This window comes from Emydura macquarii, unplaced genomic scaffold (genome assembly GCF_026122565.2).
Source record: "Emydura macquarii macquarii isolate MOO-44397 ecotype Brisbane River unplaced genomic scaffold, CSIRO-AGI_Emac_v2 contig_2031, whole genome shotgun sequence".
NCBI classification, from domain to species: Eukaryota; Metazoa; Chordata; order Testudines; family Chelidae; genus Emydura; species Emydura macquarii.
This window is the reverse complement of record NW_027132168.1, coordinates 4,304-28,388: the sequence shown is the minus strand read 5'-3', so window position 1 is coordinate 28,388 and position 24,085 is coordinate 4,304. Positions and strand designations below refer to the sequence as shown.

Here is a 24,085-nt window from a genome sequence, read left to right as displayed (position 1 = left end):
ATGGAGGCACCTGCTGCACCAGGGAGTGGGAAACGCAAGGCTGATGAGGATTGGGAACCCCCGGCCTCAACCTCTTTAGTGAGGAGGGGGCTGGAGGATGCCATTTGTATCATCTGTAAAGAGTATTTTACAGACCCGGTGACTATAGAGTGTGGGCACAACTTCTGCTGGGCCTGCATCATCCAACACTGTAAGAGAGTGAAGACACCCTCCTGTCCACAGTGTGGAAAACAGTTCCAGAAAAGAGACTTCATGTCTAACGAGCAGCTGGGCCGCTTAGTAGGGACCATCAAACAACTGGGGTTAAATCCAGGGAAAAGGAGAAGAGCAGAAGGAAATGTGTGTGCGGAGCACGGGAAAGAGCTCGCCTGGTTCTGTAAGAAGGATAACACATCCGTTTGTGTGGACTGCAAAGAATCCCCGGCGCACCGCTCTCACACTGTGATCCCCATGGGAAAGGCTGCCCACCAGCCCCAGGTAGGGGTATTAATAATGATGACACATTGTCCGCTCTGTCTGACTGCAGGGAACTGTAACTCTGGGGCCTGTTTTCAGGCTGCTCAGTGGCTACCGAGCATGGGGTGATGCTTGTATTTGTCACCCTCCCCCCCCCCATTCTCATAGCAATACTTCAGTGGCTGGGCAGCTTCCTGGGCCGGAGCCAGAGAAGCTGAGTTCAGGGCAGGCAGCAGCTGGCTCGGAGCTTTTGCTTCCTCTGCTGCTGCTGCCTCTTCCCAGCCTCTCTTCTCCCCGCAGCTCCCCCACCCCGACCTCCTGCTGCTGCTGCTGCTGCTTCCTTTGCCCCGGCTCCGGCAGCCCCTGGTCTTCTTCCTCTTCCCTCCTGGCTTTTTTCTTCCCTTCTCTCTGTCTTCACTTCTTTTTCTCCTTCCTTTTTTTCTCTTCTTTCCCTCTCTTTCTCCCCGCCCTTTCCTTCTTTCCTCCCTTTCTTTTTTGTTCCTTCTTCCTTTTTTGTCCCTCCCCTCTCCTCCTGTCTCCCCCCCCCCCAACTGATCGGTTCTGCCTTCAAGGGGGTTTCCCTGTCACCCCCCGCCCCCCAGTCAGTCAGTGCAGCCCGAGGAGCAGAGACACTTGGGAGCTGATTCTTGCGTTACTTTTGTTCCCCCCACTGCCCCATTAGGGAAAGTCCCCAGTCCTTCCCCCCACCATTTCTAAGAGTGCGGGGTTCCCCTGGCTAGTTTCCTTGCAGAAGACTAAGTGGGGGAGGGGTTAGTCCATGCCAGGCAAGCCCAGCCTGGCTAGTGCATGAACCCCAGAGCTGCCAGTGAACGCAGCATGCCAGGATGTCCCCGTGTCTCAGGTAGCTGCCCCGGCTGCTGGCCGTAAGGATTTCACTTTGGCGGCCAGAGTCGGTCCATGGCGGGAGGGTGCTGCCTTCTCCCCCACCCCCGTCAGTCCGCCACTGAGGCTGCTATTGCTTGAAGCCAAACACATTTGATAAATGAAGGAATCAGGAGTGGGTCCTAGGGCCCTGGGAGGGAGCTGAAACTGCTCGCCCGTTGCACTCTGTGATTCCCCTGGCAAAGGCCACCCACCAGTCCAAGGTAGGGGTATTTTTGTTCCAGGGCCCTGTGTCACACCCTTTCTGGGCAGACACCTGTCTGTTGTGATTGGACCGAACCACGGGATCCCACGTGTTTCTACTCCAGCTCTGGGTCTCTCAGACGCACTCCCAGCTAGACCCCATGGCTGCCACCCTTCTTTGGGCTGTGATCCTCCCCAGCCCGGCTGTCAGGAACCCCAGACCCAGTGACTCAGCCCTCCCAAGATCCCAGCGGGTTACACCCGCTCAGGCTGATTTCCAGCTCGCTGGGGCACTCTGAGTTCTCGAGTGACCCTTCACAGACAATGTGTCAGGGGAGCCCGGATCATGGGCTTAGCAAGGGGGTTTCTTAACCGCAGGCACTTGTGTTTTTAAGAAAGCACTAGAGAGAGTCACAGAGCTTCACAAAATCACAAACAATCCCTAGACAAACTGCCTGCGATCCCCTATGTTTGGTCTCACCCCGTCTATCACTACACTACAGCCTACGTCGGTAAAACATATGCAGCTCAGGGGTGCGAATATTCCACCACCCTGAGCAACATAAGTTACGCCAGCATAAGTGCCAGTGTGCACAGAGCAATGTGGGCAGGAGAGCTTCTCTTCTACACAGCTTCTGCCGCTTGCGGGAGTGGGCTTTTTATGCTGACGGGAGAGATCTCGCCCATCGGCACCGAGCGTCTTCACCACACACGCCGCAGGGGTGCAGCTGTATCAGTACAGATGCGCGGCTGCAGTGGTGCTGGTGTAGACATGTAACTCTGAGGTCTGGTCAGCATCTCAGCAAGGCAGAGACCTTCCTGCTTTCTCTCACCAGCCTTGTCTTCTGGCACATGGTGGTCGATATTGCTCTGAGAGCATCCCCCCTTCTGTGCCCCTTTTGCCATGGGATTGTCTGAGATCCATGGACCTCCCTTATTTGTCAAATAAATTCTTCACTAAGCTACGTCCCCATGTCAACAGCAGTCAGAGCTACTTGTTTTAGTTACTAAAATATGATTTTTCTGTCTTTTAATCCTATGAGCCCTGCAGAGTGAAGGGAAGTCTGGGAAAGGACTCTCATGCAGCAGACAAAGGAAGAGTGAGATCTAATGATTGGAAGTTAAAGCCAGACAGATTTAGGCTATGTAACCCTTCTGCCAGACAGAGTCGGCAGCAGCACGGGCTGGGTTCAATGCCAGCAGTTCCTGTCAATGATGCAACACCAAACTGGCTCCCTGAGCTTTCCCCTGCCCAGATCATCTTAGGCTATCCTACACTGATCCCTGGGTGCCCCCAAGATCGATTTCTTTGGATCAACTGAGCAGTCATTGAAGATCCGCTCAGTGATCCAGGAAGTAAGACCTACACAAGTAGCAGGAAGCTGCAGCGCAGTGAAGACTGGTTTGCAGAAAACAGAGAAGTCGAAAGGAGTTACGCAAGTTTTTTGCTTACTTTGCGTAACTCCGGTCATGAGCAGAATCTCCAGGTAAGTGTAGACAAGGCCTTAGTTGCACTGTCCACCTCTCTGCTGGCTCCCTCAGGCCGTGGGGCTCAATTTCATCTCTCTGCTGGCTCCCACCACTGGCCAGTTGTGGGGCTCGACCAGCCCCCTCTGCTGGCTGTCAGTCTCTGGAGGTTTGGCAGTTCCTTTAGTGAGTGAGCCAGTGAGTTCAGCTTTCAGTGATTTCAGCTCAGTTCATGGGAAAACCCTCTGCCCACACAGGAGCAATGTTCCTGCTTTTAACAAAACAAGAGACTGCAAGAGGCATAATTAATTCTACCCTTTAGCAGTGGGAGGAGATAGTCAATCCATTCCTAAGGGCAACCCTTGGTCAGCGCTGGTGCAGCCTCCACTGGAAAACCCCATCCCCTCCCTGCTGCTTTCACAGTCCTCTGGCATCTGAAAGCTTCCTTTGTTGAGTTCTATTCAGATGAGAGTGAATCTTTCATCAGAACAGGCTAAGCAACATTCTGCTGCCATTTGTTTATTCAAGAGGGAGGCAACATCTCATTACCCCTTCAGTTAACACGAAAGTGATTTGTAACCAGTACCAGCCAGACTGGCCATTTCCCATCATACTGAGCACCACGGTGTGCTTATGCAGACACAGTGCTCTAGCAAATAGAGTGCCCCCCCTTCATCTGGCTGAGCAGGGAAGGGCCGCTCAGACCTTGCTTACAGCTAGAAATAAGGTGCACATATGTTACCATGAGGGGGATTTACCATTGGAACAACTCATCAAGCCTTGTGGTGGGTTCCCATCACTTGGAGTCTTTAAATCATTGCTGGGCGTCTCTCAGAGATCTGCTCTAGCTCAGACACCAGTTGATGATGCAGGAATCACTGGGTGAGGGTCTTTGACCTGTGCTCAAAACAGGAGGTCAGAGGAGATGATCAGAATGGTCCCTTCCTGCCTTATCAGCTGTGAATCTGTGACTTATTCTGGCTGATGCTGGTCCATATAGAAGCATCACCTTCTGTGGTTGATAAAGGTGCATGGCAACATGTTTAGGAAACTTTAGTCACAGAGGGGATGATAAAATAGCTACCTTATTTGCTCGGATGAATGAAATTCATAAACACATCAGGAAGCAGCGATGGCTGGAAACTTGCCATTGTGAAATGGGATTGCCCTGATGGGAAAAGGCTTTTGTGCCTGAAAGTGAGTGGCACACCCATAGGGAATGGTCACTGGATGTTTTTTTAACATGGTTTTATTAAATTATAGAATATTATTGATAGTTTCCTATTTCTCCTTTCAGGGGGAGGCAAACACACCAAGCAGGTACCGTGCATGCATTTGCCTTTTTCATTTCCCCTCACACTCCTGTTAGCTGCACTGCAGAATTACTGCACTGAACAGCTGAGCTGAAAGATGATGGAGAATGTCTTCTCTTTAGGAGTGAAGATGGGAATGTGCAGGGTCAGGAAGCCATTTCTACTGAATGGCAGGAGCTCGGAGGTAATGACGCGGATCTCGCATTCAGCAGTGCTACCCCAGCGCCCAGAACTCCTGAGTCAGCTCCAAACACATGACAAGCCTGGCTTACAAACATCACACCATGTTCAACACAAACAATTGTGCCACCTCAGTTTTGAACTTTTAAGGAAATTCCAGCCACCCCATTCCCCACTCCTGCCTCCACAATGTGTGTGTGGCCTTTCAGGATGCAGGTCTGGTCTTAAGAACAGGCATAGAAATGGGAGCATCTCCTGGAGCATCTCAAATGGTGGAGGTGCTGGTAGCTCTGCAGGTTTGTGTTCAGATTGCACAGGTGGGGGTTGGTCACAGGCCTTCATGTGCAAACTCTAGGCTGAGATCATGAGATTAGAGGCAGGATGGTCCAGTGGTTACAGCAGTAGCCTGCTGTGCACAGATGTCCTGTGGGACTTTGGGTGAGTCACTTAGGGGAAAATTATTAAAGCTGTTTAGGTGCCTAAATATGCAGATTAGCGCCTGGCGGGATTTTCAGATGTGCCCACATGCCATTGATTTCAATAGGCGTTAGGCACCTAGTTGCTTTTGAAAATCCTACTAGGCAACTATCTGAATCTTTGGGTGCCTCAATCTGTTTAGAAAACCTGTCCCTCTGGGACTCCGGTCCTTGTCCGTACAATGGGGATAACAGTAGGACTCTACCGCACAGAGGGGTTGTGAGCATAAATACACAAAAGACTATGAGGTTGTGAGAAGCCCAGACACTTTGGTAATGGGGCCATATAGGTACCTAAAACTGAGCATGGCGCCAGAAGAGTTCAGTCTCCAGTCAAAGCATTCTGCTTAACACCAGAGATGTGTGTTTAATGCTCAAGAGCTGTGGGCAACGTTTTCAACACTGCTCTGATGGAGTTACATCTGTTTGGGTGACCCTAAGTGTGGTTTGCAAGAGTGGTTTGGAAAAGTTTAACTTCTGGGTGATTTTAGTTAAAGCCGAATCTTAACTTTGAATTTCCATGGTTTTAAAAATTTGATTTCTTAAAATCTAAACTTGATTTTAATGTTCTTTTCAAAAAAGTGTCTGGCATGTCTGCTCAACCTTCCCTGAAACTGAGAGAAACGGTCTGTGTGTGATAATAATTAGCTAAGCTGTTTTTAGTGTTGGTTCTAACTAGGGAGCTAGATAACTGACAGGCAGATTTCCACATTTTCTGTGATGACCTAGATAAACCCCGACTGGACTGAAGTAGCTCCAAGTGAAATGTTTGTCCATTTCAAAGGCAGTATGAGACCTAGACCCAACTGAGATCCTGCTTACGTCCCATTTTGAGACTCTAAATGGGACATAAATGCCTAGGCCTTGCGCTGGTCCCCTGTGAAGAGGAGAAGTCCATCCTTTCTGAATGATTCTGCAGTGAAAGAGAGCTCTAGATACTGTGGGGCACTCAGAAAGTTGTTCTTTTTCCCATGACTAAACTTTTGTGTCCTGCTCTAAGCACGACAGAGTGCTCGCCAGCCGCAAATGTCACAAGTAAGGACACGATTCTGTCACGGAGGGCAGGGAGTAACAATGGCCAGTCTTGGGGCTGCCGGAGCAGCGTTCCCCGGGACTGCTGGAGCAGCAGCTCCCACCGGCGGTCAGCCCCTGGCCTCATTCCTGGGGTTAGTCTACCCCTTTTCCACAGAATATTTTTAATACAACTCAGGGACAGGCCGTTGGCTTCTGTGAATTTTTGTTTATTTGTTTATTGCCCGTGACTTGTCCCTGACTTTTACTGAAAATAGCCCTGACAGAATCTTAACCTTTGTCACAAGCAGTCATCCTGCCGGCTCAGGCGATTCCCTGTAACTCCACTTGTGCTCACCAGGTGACATCACTTTGTGACTAATGTTCCCAAGTTGTGTGTACACCGCAGATTCCCTTGTCTTGGGCACTCAGCTAGTCCCATAAATGAATTGCTCTGTCACATTCCTGAGTGGGTCCCTCTCACACCCTCCTGTCCAAGCTGTTCTAGGTGGTATAAATAATTAAATAGTCCTAGACACAGAGACTGGGACCCAGGTGCTCACCCCTCCCTCCCCAGTGACCGTCCTAATTCCTGCCCTATAGAGCAATTCACACTTGCTTTCTGGACCAACAAGCATGAAGATAGATCAGTATTTTATCAGTATTGTCTAAGGTATATGAAGTACTTCAATATATAAGGGTGACAGCCCTGCTATAGTTCAGGTTTACATCAAGTTTCTGTTTAAAGATGGTCTTTCCTAAATCCTGTAAAATCTGCATGGTTACTTGGATTGCCCTGAAATTAGGTGTGGCTCATGGGGACATAGGTTTCTATTACTGGTCCAAATTTGGGGCCATTTGACCAAGGGGTTGCTGAGATACAGCCCTCCCCCAAAAAATCCATCTGTTCTTAAAGTTGACAGGTTTTGGTAGCCAATTTTTGCTCATAGTTAGGGATCAAACTAAGGCTCAGCTGATTGCACCAGGGTCTCCAAAGCTCAAGGACTGAACAGGGTGTGTGGGCATCCACCAGCCATGTGGTGAAAATCTAATTAATTAAAAAAATATATATATTTTGCTCATCTCTTTAGCTCATCAATAGTCTCTTGTGCTAAATGACAAGCTAAAGGGATTACACTGAAGACGTGCAGACAGAGAGGCTAACTACCTGGACAAACAGCTCTTCTTTACAGCACTTGGGTGGCTCGGAGGGAAAGTTGCAGCCATTGAATTGAAGCCCCGACCTAGGTCATGTGGGTTTAAATCTAAACCAAGTGACATGTTTCAAGAACAAAAACTAGGCCTACTGCTCCAATCTGCCTCTTCCATAAAGGCTTTGATTTTTGGGAAATGTGCTCTGAGTAGAGCAGAATAATCCAAAGGAATTTACACTATTTCTGAGAGCAGAAAATAAACTACACAAGCAAATGGTCTCTAGGAAAGGAGGGTGTTTGGTGTGGAGGAGTAGGTGGGAATATAGGCAGAGGGGCTGGAGGCTCAGATGATGGGGCGGGGGAACGGGACATTGCGAATGAAAAGATGGGGGTCAGTGATAGGGAGACTGAAGAACAGGGGCAGGGGCATCTGTCACTCCCACGTTCCCCTCCCATGTGTGTGCAATGATTTGGGGGCTCCCAGCCCAGCTACAGGGGGAGTGACCCACCTTTTCTTGTCTCTCATGTGAGCCAGCTCCTGGAGGGGGGGCCTTGCATCTCTGGGGAATCTGAGCCTTCTCTCTAACCCCCCGGGTAGACTTGGATGTGGGTGTCCCTTCCCCCACCTCCACCCCTGGTTCCCCCATCTTCCTGGTGGTTCCTGAGCCCATCTCCCTGACATTGTGTGTTCTGGCATGTGTGCCCCCCTCCATGTTTATGGGTGTCTGATCTCCCCTGTATTCCCCTCATGTTAGCCAGGGGATCTTGCTATCTGAAACTCCCCCTCCCTCCCCTCATGTCCTCCCCAGTCGGAAAGCCCCATCTGGATGGGGAGCTAAGAACTGACATGCTCGGAGCATGACCCAAGAACAGTTGCTGAGAGTGGGGTGAGGAGCTTAAAATGGGCAGGCTTGGCCTGTATCAGAAACTCGCCCACACTGGGGAGGGGATGGGAACAGCGAGGGATGGGGGTATTATGGGGAGGGGGATATAAGGACAGAAATGGTAAGGCAGGGAAAAGGGAGTGGGGGCTCAGATAAGAGGGGGGGCGGGGTCGGGATTACAGGGGAGCGGGAGGGGAGAAGACATAAAGGGTTGCAGAATGTGAGAGGTTGCAGAGGATGTCGGAGGTTATGGGGTGAGGGCACCTGTCAGCCATGAATTCTCCCCTTCTGTGTGTGCACTGAGATGTGTGAGACCCTGCTCCTCTCGGGGTGTCTGAGCCCCTTTCCTGCCCCTCCATGTGCGCCGGGATCAGGGGGAGGGATGAAACTGGCACAAACTGAAACATCTGAAATCCAGAAAATGCAGAGTTAAGCTACACGTCACCCCTGTGTGCGGCACAGGAGCCTGGTTCGGAGGCGGGTGCACTGGTGGGCCTGGGGCATGGCTAGGGAAGCCTGGCTGAAGCTGGGGCAGGAGGCCCAGGTAGGGGTGGGTAATGGGAGTGAGGGGCCCAGCTCACTGCTCAGCTCCGGCTACATGAGCAAGGTGTAAGCTGCTGGCTGTGATATGGTCAGTAAAGGGTCTCCACTCTCAGCAGGCAGCATATATTTATAGCAGTGGCAGGTCAGGTTACAGCAAATGGAACAACTTCTTACTTGTTAATGGCATTCTGCAGTTTAAGGCTGCAACATCTGGCATGATGAGAGGATGGCAGGAGAGAGGTGATGGACAGTCAGCAGGGGGTAGGGAGGCGGGCAGGGGGTGAAAGAGAGAGACAGAACAACCAAGTAATAAAATTGCCAAGGAACACCTTGGAACAGATTTCTCTCACCATTCCCGTTAGCAACTGTGACCCGTCTGCCTAGGGGCCCACCTGAAAATGCCAAGCAGCAGGGCATGATAGGAGAAGAGAGCAGAGAACACTGGACATGTCATTCCCCACACTTGTTATCAAGAAGAAAGGTGGCCTGGGCAGGGGGTGGAGAAACAGAGAGATACACCAGCCTTTGTATCACAGCTTCAGAGGTAGAGTAGTCGATCCAGAGGTAGGGAGCAGGAATGAAGACAAAATGCAGATGGTGCAGCTGCCTTTTTATATCCTTTTTGCCATGAGACTTGCACTTCCTTTGTCCCAAACACGGCCACACAGCACATGGCATGGAAAAGCCTGAGAGTCCCCTGGCATAGGCGTGTTCCTGCGTGTCCTGGTGACTCATGAGGTGCAGCCCTTGGGTTCTTTTACTGGATTCATTGCACAGTTGTGTTCCCTTGATGGGCCATTGAGCAGGCTCAGTGCTGCTGCCATGTTCCTGTCTGGGGTGTCACCCAGAAACACAGCACGGGTTAGAAATACAAATATACCAGACATCTTTAGAATGTATCAGACAAAGCTGATACAGACCTAGAAACGCGCTTATCAATCTTAGTGAATCATGACTTTTCCATCAATACTTTGCCTGGCGTATCCTCTACGACATCTATTGTAATTCTGTAATACTGGTATCAGTGATATTATAAATGGCCATTCATATTCCACACAGCGTTACTCCGCCCTTTCTTTTCCTTTCTACAGCTCACTTACTAAGAGCAGCCCAGGCGCTGCACCCAGAGGTCAGGGGCAGGGCACACACCCTGGCACAATGCCTTAGACAGTAACCGCAGACGTCAGTGGAGATGTTCCCAAATCTGCCCCTAGCGGCCAGCCTACCAGAGGAACACGGGGATAATTCAGTCCTGACACCCCACCCCCATGTCCGCCTGCTCCGTAACCTGTGTGCAGGCTGCTCCCTCCGTATCCTGCTGCACCAGCCCCTCCTGTCTCCCTGGCCTGGCTTCTCCCTGAGTTTTGAACAGTGCAGAAGGAATAAACTCTCCCTCCCTTTCTCTCCGCTCTCTTTTCCTCCTCTCCTCTGTGCCACTTTTTATCTCCCCCTCCTTTCTCCTTGCTCAGATCCTCCACTTCTTTTCTTCTCAGCCACTTGGCTCCCTCCTTTTCCTCTCTCTGGGTTTGTCAAGGTTCGACAATGTGTTCAGGTGTGAATTCCCATTGCTCACAATCACAAATACATAGTGGCGTCAAGACCAGAAGGGACTGTGTGATCCTCTAGTCTGACCCCCTGCATCATTAATGATCTGGAGGATGGGGTGGATTGAACCCTCAGCAAATTTGCAGATGACACTACGCTGGGGGAAGTGGTAGATACCCTGGAGGGCTGGGATAGAATACAGAGCAATCTAGACAAATTGGAGAACTGGGCCAAAAGAAATCTGATGAGGTTCACCAAGGACAAGTGCAGAGTTCTGCACTTAGGACGGAAGAATGCCATGCACAACTACAGACTGGGGACAGATGAGCTAGGCAGCAGTTCTGCAGAAAAGGACCTGGGGGTTACAGTGGACAAGAAGCTGGATATGAGTCAGCAGTGTACCCTTGTAGCCAAGAAAGCTAATGTCATATTGGGCTGCATTAGTAGGATCATTGCCAGCAGATCGAGGGAAGTGATTATTCCCCTCTATTCGGCATTGGTGAGGCCGCATTTGGAGTATTGTGTCCAGTTTTGCACCCCCACTACAGGAAGGATGTGGACAAATTGGAGAGAGTCCAGTGGAGAGCAATTAAAATGATTAGGGGGCTGGAGCACATGTTTTATGAGGAGAGGCTGAGGGAACTAGGCTTGTTTAGTCTGAAGAAGAGAAGAGTGAGGGGGGATTTGATAGAGACTTTCAACTATCTGAAAGGGGGTTCGAGGGAGGATGGGGCTAGGCTGTTCTCAGTGGTGGCAGACGATAGAACAAGAAGCAACGGTCTCAAGTTGCAGTGCGGGAAGTCTAGGTTGGATATCAGGAAAAACATTTTCACTAGGAGGGTAGTGAAGCACTGGAATGGGTTACCTAGGGAGGTGGTGGATTCTCCATCCTTAAAGGATTTTAAGGCCTGGCTTGACAAAGCCCTGGCTGGGATGATTTAATTGCAGTTGGTCCTGCCTAATCTTCTGTGATTCTATGATCACTCAGGCCAGAGAATCTCTCCACAGGATTCCTACAGCAAAGGGAACTATTCTTCCCTCCTCTGTCAGTGACAAATAGCTGCCGGAGTAGGTTTAATCTGTCAGACAAAGGCACAACGAGATCCAGTGGCTGGAAATTGAAACTAGACACATACAAACTCATGTGACATGGCCTCATGGTCTCCTTATTGGTGGGTTCACACAAGCAGGCAGAGCCCCCAGAATGATGGCCCAGCCCCACGCTCAGTAAGCAGAGCGTGTATTTTATTACTGGAAGAGGGTGGAGCCTCCAGCTGCTGCTACCAAAGAGTTTTGCTTTTCCTCCCAGGCAGCAAACGCAGCCACACCCTGAACTCAGCGTTACTTCCTGAGCCAGTTACTTCCCCCTGCCTGGGAAGAGCCAGACCCTGTAGGGCTGTCTGTGGATGCACCACTCACACAGACCAGCCAGCACAGGAATTTGCTCACTCTAGAAATAAGATGCAAATATTTAACTATGAGGGTAGTTAGCTGGTGGAACAATTGGCCAATCTCTAACTCACTGGATCCCCAGCTTCCAAGGAAAGGAGAGAGACACAGCAAATCAATCCAATAAAGATGAAGACAAAGAGTCCAGATGAGGTGTTGTTTTTTAACAGTGTGGGTAATTAGCCATTGGAACAACTGGCCCAGAGACATGGTGAACTCTCTGTCCTGTGGAGATTTTAAATCAAAATTGGATGTTGCTTTCTGAAAGATCTGCTGTACCTACCACAGATTGTGGGCTGGATGCAGGAATTACTGGGTAAAATTCTCTGGCCTGTGTTATGCGGAAGGTCAGACTAGATGATCAGAATCATCCCTCCTGCCCTTCATATCTGTCCATGTACAGCAAATCTTTTAGAAAGGCAGCCAAGGACAATCTAAAGATGCTAAGTGATGACAAATGCTGCCATTTCCCTTGGGAAGCTATTCCAATGGTTTGTTCCCCTCACTGTTCAAATGTCATCTGATTTCCAGTTAGAGAATAATTCATTAAGTGAAACTGGTCACTGCAACTCTTACATTCCTGCAGCCTTGGCCTCTGCTCACCCTCCGAGAAAGCTACTGGAAGAAGCGGTTTGTCAGATCTGTACGGATTATTTCAACGATCCAGTGAGCACAGACTGTGGACACAACTTCTGCTGAATTTGTATCACTGAGCACTATGAAAAATCGGAAAAGGACAATGTTAACAAACAGGTTGTCCTGGGGGGTGGGATTGGGAGTTTGCTGTCTCGTTCCACAATGCAACGAAAAAATTTTTATGTATGTAAATGTAAATTCCCAGCAACTCCCCATAGAATTTGGTTACATTGACCCTATAAAATGAATATTAACCAACCCACCCCTGGTTGTTTACAGCTTGCCAGCATGGTGGAAAATATCCAGCAAGGAAGGGAGGAAAAGAAGAAAAAGATAACAGACTCTAACTAAAATTCACACCAATTAACAGAAACAAGATTTGCCTTTGCTTTGATCACGTTCCCTATAATTTAGGCCTCACTACTTGAAACTCTAAAACCCAAGCAGACAGTCTGCACATGAGCAGCAATTAGAAAACAAACGTGAAAGTCAAAAAAGCAGACAGTCTGCACAGAGCATGAGGACAAAGTTCTGTGAAGATGATGGTGAGGTGATCTGTCAGGTTTGTGATAAAACCCGGGAGCACAGATCTCATGCTCTGGTGCCCATCGAGGAGGCAGCTCAGAAATACAAGGTAGGAAACATTATTTCTATGTAAACCTTCTGCCAGACAGAGCCAGCAGCAGCAAGGGCCGGGTTCTGTATCTAGGGGTTCCTGTCAATGATACAACACCAAACTGGCTGAGCCCCCACCCAGTCACCTGGGAAATCACACACTATCCCCTGGGCGCCCCCAAAGGCAATACTGTCTCGCCAGCACAGAGTCTGAGTGTAGAAAGTAAACCTTTTAATAACAGGAAGGAAGTAACACAGCACTGGTTTGAGAAAACAGTGCAGAAAGAATTCATGAACTCAATGAGCCGAACCCCCCTCACCCCAGAGTACATGGGGCATGTCCTTCGCATCTCCCTTCTCCTTTCCCCTGTCCTACCACCATCATGGTTGCAGTGTCCACTAACTGGGGGGAGGGGCTCAGCTAGTCCCCTCCTGCAGGAGGTGGACTTGAGCAATCCCCTCAGCTGCTGTTTGCAGGCCTCACCGAGTCCCTGCTGGTGCTGCCTGCTATTGTCAGGCACTGACTGTTGCTGCTTCTGTCACCTCCAGGCCCTGCCAGGTCCTCTCTGCTACTTGTCAGTCAAAGTTTCCCAGGTTCTTTAGTGATTTCAGCTCTTTGTGAATTTCAGCTTATGGGAAAACCATTTACGGACACAGAAGGAGCGTCCTTGCTTTTAATAAAACAAAATACATTATTAATACTACCTTTTAACAGCAGAAGAAGATCATCAATCCATGCTTGAGAGTCGCCCTCTGCCTGGCATAGTACAGTCTCAATAGGAGATTCCCCCTCTTACCCCATCTGTAATCTTCTCTTACCATGCTCAAGCATCCGTACACCACTCTTGTTCAGATCTGTTTAGATGGGAGTGAATTTTTCATCAGAACAGTCTGCTGCCATTTGTTCATACAATCAAGGAGAACATCTCATCACCCCTGCAGTTAACACAAAAGTGATTTGTAACCCAGTACCAGCCAGACTGTTTCCAATCATGCTCAACACCTAAGTACTTAATTGTACTCATGCAAATACAAAGCCCATGCAAATAAAATGCCCCCTTTCAGCTGGCTGAGCAGACATTGCTTATATCTAAATATTCAGGAGAAATTAAATCACTGCAGGAGAAGTTTAATTTTAAAATGACATGGAGTTTAGCCATGATGGGTAGGAGTCTTCTAAATCTATGGGGTGAAATCCTGGCCCCATCCAAGTCAGTGGAAAACTCCCAGGCCTGGAGCCAAAATGGTACATAGGAACCTAAGTCCCAGTTTGAGGTGCCACTGCAATCCAGAGCCCCTTTCATCATCCAAGTGGAACAGCTTCACCAGGAGAGACTGAGGGAGCCCCACATTTGACTTTCCCATAGCCCGGTGGTTAGAGCCTCTCCTGACAGATGGGATTGTAACACCGGTCTCCTTTCTCAGCACCATGCAGAAAGGGGGGAATTGAACCTGGATCTCCCACATCTCAGGTGAGAGCTCCAACCACTGGGCTAAAAGTCATAAAGTAGGTGACAGCTCCTTCCCCAGTGGTTTTGTGTGGAGTGAGGCAGGCTCATAGCTTGTGTGTCTGATAACCTGACTCCAGGAGCTGAGTTCCTGGATGGGGTCGCTGGCTGAGACAGGCACCTCCCTGCAGCCTGGAGTGAGGTGCCCATCTCCCTGAGGCTGCGGGGTTGGGACACCTCTCCTCAGCATCTCCCATTGGCTGGCTTAGGCAGCTCCCAGCCCGGCCTGCTGGTGTTTGTGGGTCACAGTCTAAGGTGTCTGTCTCTCCCCATGCTTTGTACAGGGAGCCTGGCCCCTAACTCAGACTTTGTGGTCTCAGGGCTGGTCCAGAGGTAATTTAGGTGCTAAAAAGTCAGTTACTGCAGTGCTGAGTGTCACATGCCTAAGTGCCTCGTGGACCCAGCCCCAGCGGCGTCAATGGGACCAGGATTTCACCTGCCGAACGTATCAATATGTCTGTGACTTGAAACTCTGCACAGCAGCCCCCAGCCCCTGCAGACATCTACAAACACTGACTGTTGTTTTCACTCCCTCATGGTCACTTGCTGTTACAAGAAATGAAAGCAGTGATCATGCTTTGTACTCGCGCCCAGCGCTGCTTCCATCCCGGGCTGTCGGAGCCCCACACAGACACCAGTGGGTCTAGCCATAGAGCCCTGCCCTCTTCGCCCTGTTTGCACAGGGGGATCTGAGCACAGAGGCTGATGGGTCCAGTTTTGCCCTCACTGAGGTCAGTGGGAGTTTATCCACCAGGCTGAAGGGGGCAGGCCCTGTGTGAGTTGCCCAAGATCCACACGAGGCGTTTGTTTGCCCACGGTTGGTTCAGACAGAGCTGCCGAACCAGCAGAGCCAGGCTGAAAGCCAGTGTGATGCTGACGCTCTAGTGCCATGTGCTGGAACAAAATGTGTGTCAAGTGGGGTTCCCAGTGCTGGGGAAGGGGACACAGCCACACACCTTGGCACAAATACAATCCCTGCCTCCTAGAGGGGTTGGAGTTAGCCCCGGAACAAGCACCACGTGTGCCAATAGCACAACACCTTTCTGTAACCCAGACAGAGCCTGGCTGTTTGGGGACCCAATACGACAGCTCTGCAGAGAGCCCCGGGGTCACTCAAATCAGCTCTGTCCATGGCAAGGCTGGGCACAGAACCCTGGTCCCCTCACTGTCACCTGAGCTTGGCCACAAAACCCTCCTGCCACCCCTGGGTGAGGAATCCCCAGAGCTCTGACTCACTGCAGCAGAATTCACCCGGCATCGTTATCCCCACAGGTGAAACTCCAGAAAGACATTGAGCTACTGAAGAAAGCATGGGAGGAGATTTTAAAGCTGGAATCCAAGGAGCGGGATAAACTGAATGACTGGAACGTAAGTGTCGGCAGTTTGGGTTAATCTCTCATTTTATTTAAATATTTTTTTAAATGTACAAGAAAATCATGATAAAAATAGACAACACCAGCATAGCGTTAAAACAGACAAACAAATAAACCCTGTTTAGGATTATAATCAGACTTTATTTCCAGAAAATGTTCAGCTTGAGGAATATGGAGGGGAACGGAAGGGTAAAAATGAACAAATCTACATGACACTTAACAGCAATGGGCTGATTTACACTGAATCAAAATGCAAAGGAGGCCCAGATAAATACATATTTTATTTATCTGTATTTCTAGTGCAGAAGCTCCTCCTGGATCAAGGCTAACAGTTCTAGCAACACACAGGAAGATACAGACCCAGACTTTTCGCTGTCTCACACCTTCTGTCAACATTTACACCAGGGCAAAATGTGTGCAAATGTTGCCATTCTGATTTGGTCGATTTGACATGGACTGTGCTCACTGGCACAGCCCTGCTCTCACTCACACCAGTCTGACACTACTACAGCCCATTAGCACTGATAGCGTTACTCCTGATTTATACTGGGTCAATGAGAGGGGAACGGGCTCCAGAGAGTCTAACGGAGTTACACACATTTCAGGGGCAGCCTTTCTGCACTATACTTACGGCTGAAATATCATTTCAGTTTAAAGCTGACATTCAAAGTGCTCTAAAATCCACAGATATACTCAGCTTGGCTTGAAAATTGCGGTGTTTATTGATGGATCAGTGCAGAATATGTGGTCAAATGTAGGGGCATGTGGTCAAGGGGTTCTGGAGACTCCATCCCCCACCCCCACATGATGTGTTTTTTAGTTGCTAATTCTTTCCCACCTTGCCTTACGGATGTTTTGCATTTCCTGATGAATATCTAGTGTAAGGAAAGGACGGTGGTGGGGCTCCTTTTTCCCCAAATATGAGTTTTGGATTTATTGTCTCAAGTAGGTTTCATAGACTCATGGACTATAAGATCAGAAGGGACCATTATGATCATCTAGTCTGACCTCCTGCACAACGCAGGCCACAGAACTTCACCCACCCACTCCTGTAACACACCCCTAACCTAAGTTATTGAAGTCCTCAAATAATGATTTAAAGACTTCAAGGTACAGAGAATCCACCACCAAGTGACCCATGCCCATGCTTCAGAGGTAGGCGAAAAACCCCCAGGGTCTATGCCACTCTGTCCTAGGGGAAAATTCCTTCCCGACCCTAAATATGGCAATCAGTTAAACCCTGAGCATGTGGGCAAGACTCACCAGCCAGACACCCAGAAAGAATTCTCTGTAGTAACTCAGAACCCGCCCCATCAAACGTCCCATCACAGGCCATTGGGCACCAGCAGTCAAAGAGCAGTCAATTGCCAAATCAGGCTGTCCCATCGTCCATCCCCTCCATAAACTTATCAAGCTCAGTCTTGAAGCCAGCTAGGTTTCTTGCCCCCATTGCTCCCCTTGGAAGGATGTTCCAGAACTTCACTCCCCTGATGGTTAGAAACCTTCATCTAATTTCAAGTCTAAACTTTGTGATGGCCAGTTTATGTCCATTTGTTCTTGTGTCCACATTGGTGCTGAACTTAAATAACTCCTCTCCCTCCCTGCTATTCCCTCTGATGTATTTATAGAGAGCAATCAGATCTCCCCTCAGCCTTCTTTGGGTTAGGCTAAATAAGCCCAGATCTTTGAGTCTCCTTTCATAAGGCAGGTTTTCCATTCCTCTGATCATCCTCTTAGCTCTTCTCTGCACCTGTTCCAGTTTGAATTCATCTTTCTTAAACATGGGAAACCAGAACTGCACACACTATTCCAGATGAGGTCTGTCCAACACCTTATGTAATGGTACTAACACGTCCCTATCTCTACTGGAAATACCTCACCTGATGCACCCTAGGCCCGCATTAGCTTTTTTCACAGCCACATCACATTGGCGGCTCATAGTCATCCTGTGATCAACCAATACGCCCAGGTCCTTCTCTTCCTCTGTCCCTTCCCACTGATGCATCCCCAGCTTATAGCAAAAGTTCTTGTTATTAGTCCCTAAGTGCATGACCTTGCACTTCCCACTATTAAATTTCATCCTATTTCTATTACTCCAGTTTACAAGGTCATCCAGATCTTCCTGTATGATATCCCAGTCTTTCTCTGTATTAGCAATACCTCCCAACTTTGTGTCATCCGCAAGCTTTATTAGCACACTCCCACTTTTTGTGCCAAGGTCAGTAATAAAAAGGTTAAATAAGATTGGTCCCAAGACCAATCCCTGAGGAACTCCACTAGTAACCTCCCTCTAGCCTGACAGTTCACCTTTCAGTATGACTTGTTGTAGTCTCCCTTTAACCAGTTCCTTATCCACCTTCCAATTTTCATATTAATCCCCATCTTTTCCAATTTAACTAATAATTCCCCATGTGGAACTATATCAAATGCCTTACTGAAATCTAGGTAAATTAGATCCATTGCATTCCCTTTGTCTAAAAAATCTGTGATCTTCTCAAAAAGGAGATCAGGTTGGTCTGGTATGATCTACCTTTCATAAAACCATGTTGTGTTTTGTCCCAATTACCCTTAACATCGATGTCCTTAACTACTTTCTCTTTCAAATTTTTTTCCAACACCTTGCATAGTACTGAGGTCAAACTAATAGACCTGTAATTACCCAGATCACTTTTCCCCCCTTTCTTAAATATAGGAACTATGTTAGCAATTCTCCAGTCATACGGTACAACCCCTGAGTTTACAGATTCATTAAAAATCCTTGCTAATGGGCTTACAATTTCATGTGCCAGTTCCTTTAATATTCTTGGATGGAGATTATCCGGGCCCCCCAGTTTAGTCCCATTAAGCTGCTTGAGTTTGGCTTCTACCTCGGATGTGGTAATTTCTATCTCCATATCCTCAATCCCATTAGCCCCCCTGCCACTATCCCTAAACTCTTCATTAGCTTCATTAAAAACTGAGGCAAAGTATTTGTTTAGATATTGGGCCATGCCTAGATTATCCTTAACCTCCACCCCATCTTCAGTGGTTAGCGGTCCCACTTCCTCTTTCTTTGCTTTCTTCCTGTTTATATGGCTATAGAACCTTTTACTATTGGTTTTAATTCCCTTTGCAAGGTCCAACTCTACTTGGCTTTTGGTATTTCTTACTTTGTATCTACATGTTCTGACCTCCAAGAGGTAGCTTTCCTTGCTGATCTCTCCCATCTTCCACTCCTTGTAAGCTTTCTGCTTTCTTTTAATCTCCTGTCTGAGATGCTTGCTCATCCAGCTGGTCTACAACTCTTGCCTGTGAATTTTTTCCTTTCCTTGGGATGCCGGCTTCAGATAGTTCCTGCAACTTTGACTTGAAGTAATTCCAAGCCTCCTCTGCCTTTAGATCCATGAATTCTTCATTCCAGTCCACTTCCCCAACTAATTCCCTTAATTTTTTAAAGTCAGCCTTTTTGAAATCAAAGACCCTAGTCACAGATCTACTATTGTTTATCCTTCCATTTACTTTGAACTGAATTAACTCATGGTTGCTCAAACCTAGGTTGTCCCTTACAACCAGTTCTTCTATGAGGTCCTCACTACTCACCTATACCAAATCTAAAATGGCAGCCCCTCTTGTTGGTTCAGCAACTATTTGGTGAAGGAATCTGTCAGCTATCACATCCAGGAAAATCTGGGCCCTATTATTATTACTAGTACTGTCTTCCAGTCTATATCTGGGAAATTAAAGTCTCCCATAATCACACAGTTCCCAGTAGTATTTACGTCATTAAAAACATTAAGGAGGTTTCTATCCATACCCAAATTGGATTCTGGTAGTCTGTAGCAAACCCCAAAACTATCCCAGGGGCAGCTCTAGTAGCTTTCTTCCCAAATGTTCAGACAGACTCTCTCTTATCCACTGCATCACTTCTAATTTCTTTACAGTCTACCTCATCATTGATACACAATGCTACTCCACCACCTTTGCCTTTATTTCTGTCTTTCCTAAACAGCACATAGCCTTCAATACCTGTGCTCCAGTCATGACTACTATTCCACCACATTTCTGTTATCCCTATAATATCTGGTTTTACTTCCTGCACCAGTAGCTCTAGTTCCTCCATTTTGTTACCCAGGCACCTCGCATTGGTGTACAAACATCTTAATTTTTGCTGTTTGGCTTCACTCACATGCCTTACACGATTCATCACAGTCATTCTACCACCAGTATCACCTACTAGACTGGTATCCACACCACCCTTCCTCTTCATGTCCATTCTGCTCCCCACTGCTGTGTCCTTTCCTGTTTCATTTTCCTCCCTCTCAATGTTAAAATCTGGTGTGGAGATCACCGGGCATCTCCCAACCATCTCCCCCAGATTTCTAGTTTGAAGCTCTCTTAATCAGTTGTGCCAACCTCCATCCTAGAAGTGCATTTCCCTCCCTGCTCAGGTGAAGTCCATCCCAAGAGAACAGTCCTCTGTCCATGAATGCCTCCCAGTGGCCATACATCCCAAAGCCCTCCTTATAGCCCCGCTGCCTGAGCCATCTGTTGATCATCAGCATCTTGTCACGTCTTTGTTGTCCTCCTCTAGGGACAGGCAGAATCCCACTGAAGATCACCTGAGCCTCCATTTCCTTAAGAGTCTTCCCCAGCCTGGCATCGTCTCCCTTGATTCGTTCCAGTGAGAATCTAGCCGTATCATTTGTACCCACATGAAGGACAATCAGTGGATTCTTTCCCGTTCTTGCTAGGATCCTCTTCAGTCTCAGCTCCACATCCCATATCCTAGCACTGGGCAGACAGCACACCCTTCTGTTCTCCAGATCAGCTCTGGTTACAGGCCTGTCTGTTCTTCTCGGTAGGGAGACCCCAATCACGTAGACCTGCCTTTCCTGGTGACGGTGCGATTCTCCGACCTGTCCCCTGTTCTTTCTGGCTGCAAGTCCTCTCATCTTCTATTCTCCCTCTCAATCTTCTGCAACCCATCCTGGATCCTCCTGGGGCTCTTATTTGGTGGTATCTCCATTGGCTCATCCACTCTTTGTATAGGACTAGCTGCTCTTCTCTTCTTCCTTGCCCTCCCATCTTCAGTTACCACCTGCTGCACCCCTTGTTCATTTTCCAGCTCCACAAACCTGTTCCTGAGCTCTATTTCTCCTTCACTAGCCCGTCTTTTCCTCTGCCTGGTTCTCACAGTCCCACGCTTCCAGTGGTCACTTTCCTCACCCAGCAGTCTCCCCTCAGAGTTCTTTGGTCCTGCTTCCATCTGTCAGTCTGGGCTTTTCCCTTCAGCCGTCTCACGCGTTTGCTGCATCATCTTCTCGTACCCCCTTCTAAACTCAGCCAGAGTTTCCATCTGGATCTTCTCTTCCATCGGCTCCATGAGGCGGCACGTCATACAAACACAGCTCTTTTGCAGTACTCCCGCCAGGATCATGTGCATCCCGCAGCTTCCACATCCAGTCACCTTCATTGTCTCTTCCATGGCTTGGGTAACTACCACTGCTGCCTCTGTGTCTGGCATAGCTTCCTCGCCTCTGTCCTGTCAGTGAGAAAAGAACAAAAATCAAACAAACAAGAAAACACCCCACAGACACAACCCCCACAATACCAGAACACCAAACACTCCCTCCCCAACGCCCCTGTTTACAGCTCTGTTTGCTGGCTCCTGTGCTGCTGCAGCTGGCCTGAGGGGCAGGAAGGATTTGAAGAGAGGAATCCTGAGTCTCAGGACAGTCGTCAGCAGAAAACTGTTCCATTTGTAACCTAGGAAGTGAATCCAGAATCCAGCCCCTCTGCTTCACAGACTATTTAATTATTTACCCAGAAGTAAGTTATGGGCTTGATGCAGGAACCCCTGGTGTAATTTTCTGGCCTTTACCATGCAGGGGGTCAGGTTAGATGATCACAATGGTCCCTTCTGGCCTTAAAACATGAATCTATAAACACTCATTCACATCTAATGTACTGCACCCAAAATGGCCGGATACACTTGATAGTTCTGCTGATATTTATGGTTTGGTTTGGTTTTGTTATTAACTAAAGGAAAGAGTAAAGCGTCACAGACAGCAAATCTTGTCGGAATTTGAGAAACTAGAACTGCTTCTGCGTGAGGAAAAGAAACTCTTTCTCCAGAGACTGGGGGAGGAGGAGATGGAGACTTTGAAGAAACTAAATGAAAATGTTACCAAACTCTCCCAGCAAAGCTCCTTGCTGCAACAGCTGATGGCAGAGATAAAGGAGAAGTGTCAGCAACCGGCCGCTGAGCTGCTGAAGGTGAGTTACACAAAGTTCCCCTTTTGTCTGGATTTTCCACAGCCATGGAAACAAACACAGAGTGTCTCCTGCTCCCCCAAAACGATTGTTGTTATTTACTGATTTATTATTGATGTATGTTGCACCACAGCTTTACAGAGTATTTCACAGTATTATTAGTAATATTTAGGCCAAATTGGCTCTCTAAACTTAGGGACCTAAGGGTAGAATGATCAAAGGTGCCTAATTGACTTAGAAGCCTCCATCCCATTTTCAAGAGTGATTTAGGGCCAGATTTTCAAATGTATGTAGGTGCCTAAGGATGCAGATCAGCACCTCCTGGGGTTTTCAAAAGCATCAAACAGGTTAGGCACCTAACTCCCATTGACTGGTTTTAATGTTTCTCTCAGGGTAGCAGCCACCATGTGCTGGATGCTTTCCAGTATCCAGAAAGACACAGCCCTGCCCCTACAAGATTTGCCAGTCAACCTTCCTAGGCTCTTACTTGGTGCCCATCACCGTGGTATCCGAGCGCCTCCCAACGTTATCAAGGGCAGGCATCAGATAAAGATGTCTCTGCCCACAGTCAGCAGTTAGAAAACACATTTTCACAGTAAGGTCAGCACATTTTATCCAGTATTTGAGGCCTCTAGAGACCAGTTTTACCATCACTTTTTGCAGTACAGTTGCTGTTTAACACCTGTGTAAGCACCATTAGACAGTGGCTTTTTCTAATCTTGTGATTTATTTTGGCAGCTCAGCTGACAGTGTCTGGAAAACCTGCACAATATTTTTGTGAAAATAAAATTTCTCTTACTTTTGTTTTCAAATAGTTAATGCACCATTTAGTAACTCAGTGCGCCCCGTTGTACCATTAGTGACTGGTGAGTCGTACCCATGTCTGCATTTCTCTGGGGCTGGAGTTGTGCCTCAGCACCACTGTATTCATACGCCAATTCAGTTATTATCACCTAATTATAAGAAGTCCTCATGTAAGTCAGATCTGCAGGTGTTTTTCGTTCTGTAAAGTCTCAGGAAAAAGGGAAAATTAACCAGATGTTCTGTGAACACAGAACAGATAAACTGCTCAACACTAACACTTTCTTATCTACTTTCTCTCCCATTAGGATGTAAAGGACACACTGGCCAGGTAAGATTCTATGTTCAGTTTACCATCAATGTATATCAAGCCCATTGCAATAGTACCAGTGCTGAGTGTCTGAGGGATAAGGGGATTTTGTTCTCTTTAGGAGTGAGCAGGTGAGGCTGCAGGAACCAGAGCTCATTGCTGCTGAACTGAAGGATGCGTACAGAGTCCCTGGCCTGATGGAAATGCTGAGACAATTCACAGGTAAGTTAACGCTAAGGCAGCAGGGGATCTCTAGCTTTTCCTATCTGCAGCCTCCAAATCACCCATGTTTTTTCCATTCCTAAATCCACGTGCCAGATTCCTCTGGGCTCCTCCAGCCAAAGATACTAAAAGTGCTATAATACCTAGAGACCAATAGATTAATACTGGGCCCCCTAAGGAAAGGGAGCAGTTACAGTCAGAGATGCTACCTTTGATCATTGAACATTGGAAAAGCCTCTGAAGTAAACGTACCCGCTCCTGGCGAAAATCCCATCACTGCTCTGTCCCCCAGGGCTGTGAACTGTTAGCATTACACGTCGTTACAAAAGGGAACAACACTTGGCTCTTATATGGAGTTATTCAGCCAGAGCTTGCAAATGCTTTCCAAAGGAGGAAGTTGCCATTATCCCAAAGTTACAGAAGGGGAACTGAGGCACAGAGACACGCCCAATGTCAGACCAGAGCCAGGAACAGCACTAAGGTCTCTGGTCCGTTCAGTAAAAGGACCAGAGCAGCATAAAATGGCTCCAAAAGGCCTGGATCCAGCCGGGTGAGGATTCCTCCAGTGCAGCAGTGCAGAGAACAGCTGCAGGTGCCCTCTGAGGACCCACTCACAAGCCCTGTTGTGGGGTGTGTGGGAGATGGGACTGGGAACAAGATGGTTGTGTTGGGGCCACAGGCACAGTGCTGCAGAGATCCTGGGCCTTGCTGCTGCCCATAGGACCCAGGGAAAGGCTGCTGTAACTAAAGGCATCAGCTGTACCAGAAAAATTCACTGGTACTATGAAATAAGAGCGCTGACAT

At 48.2% G+C, this 24,085-nt stretch overlaps 1 pseudogene; it reads left to right on the top strand.

Moving 5' to 3' along the window:
* Positions 1–23,726, top strand: LOC137159958 (E3 ubiquitin-protein ligase TRIM11-like; annotated as a pseudogene).
* The last annotated feature ends 359 nt before the right edge of the window (positions 23,727–24,085 follow it).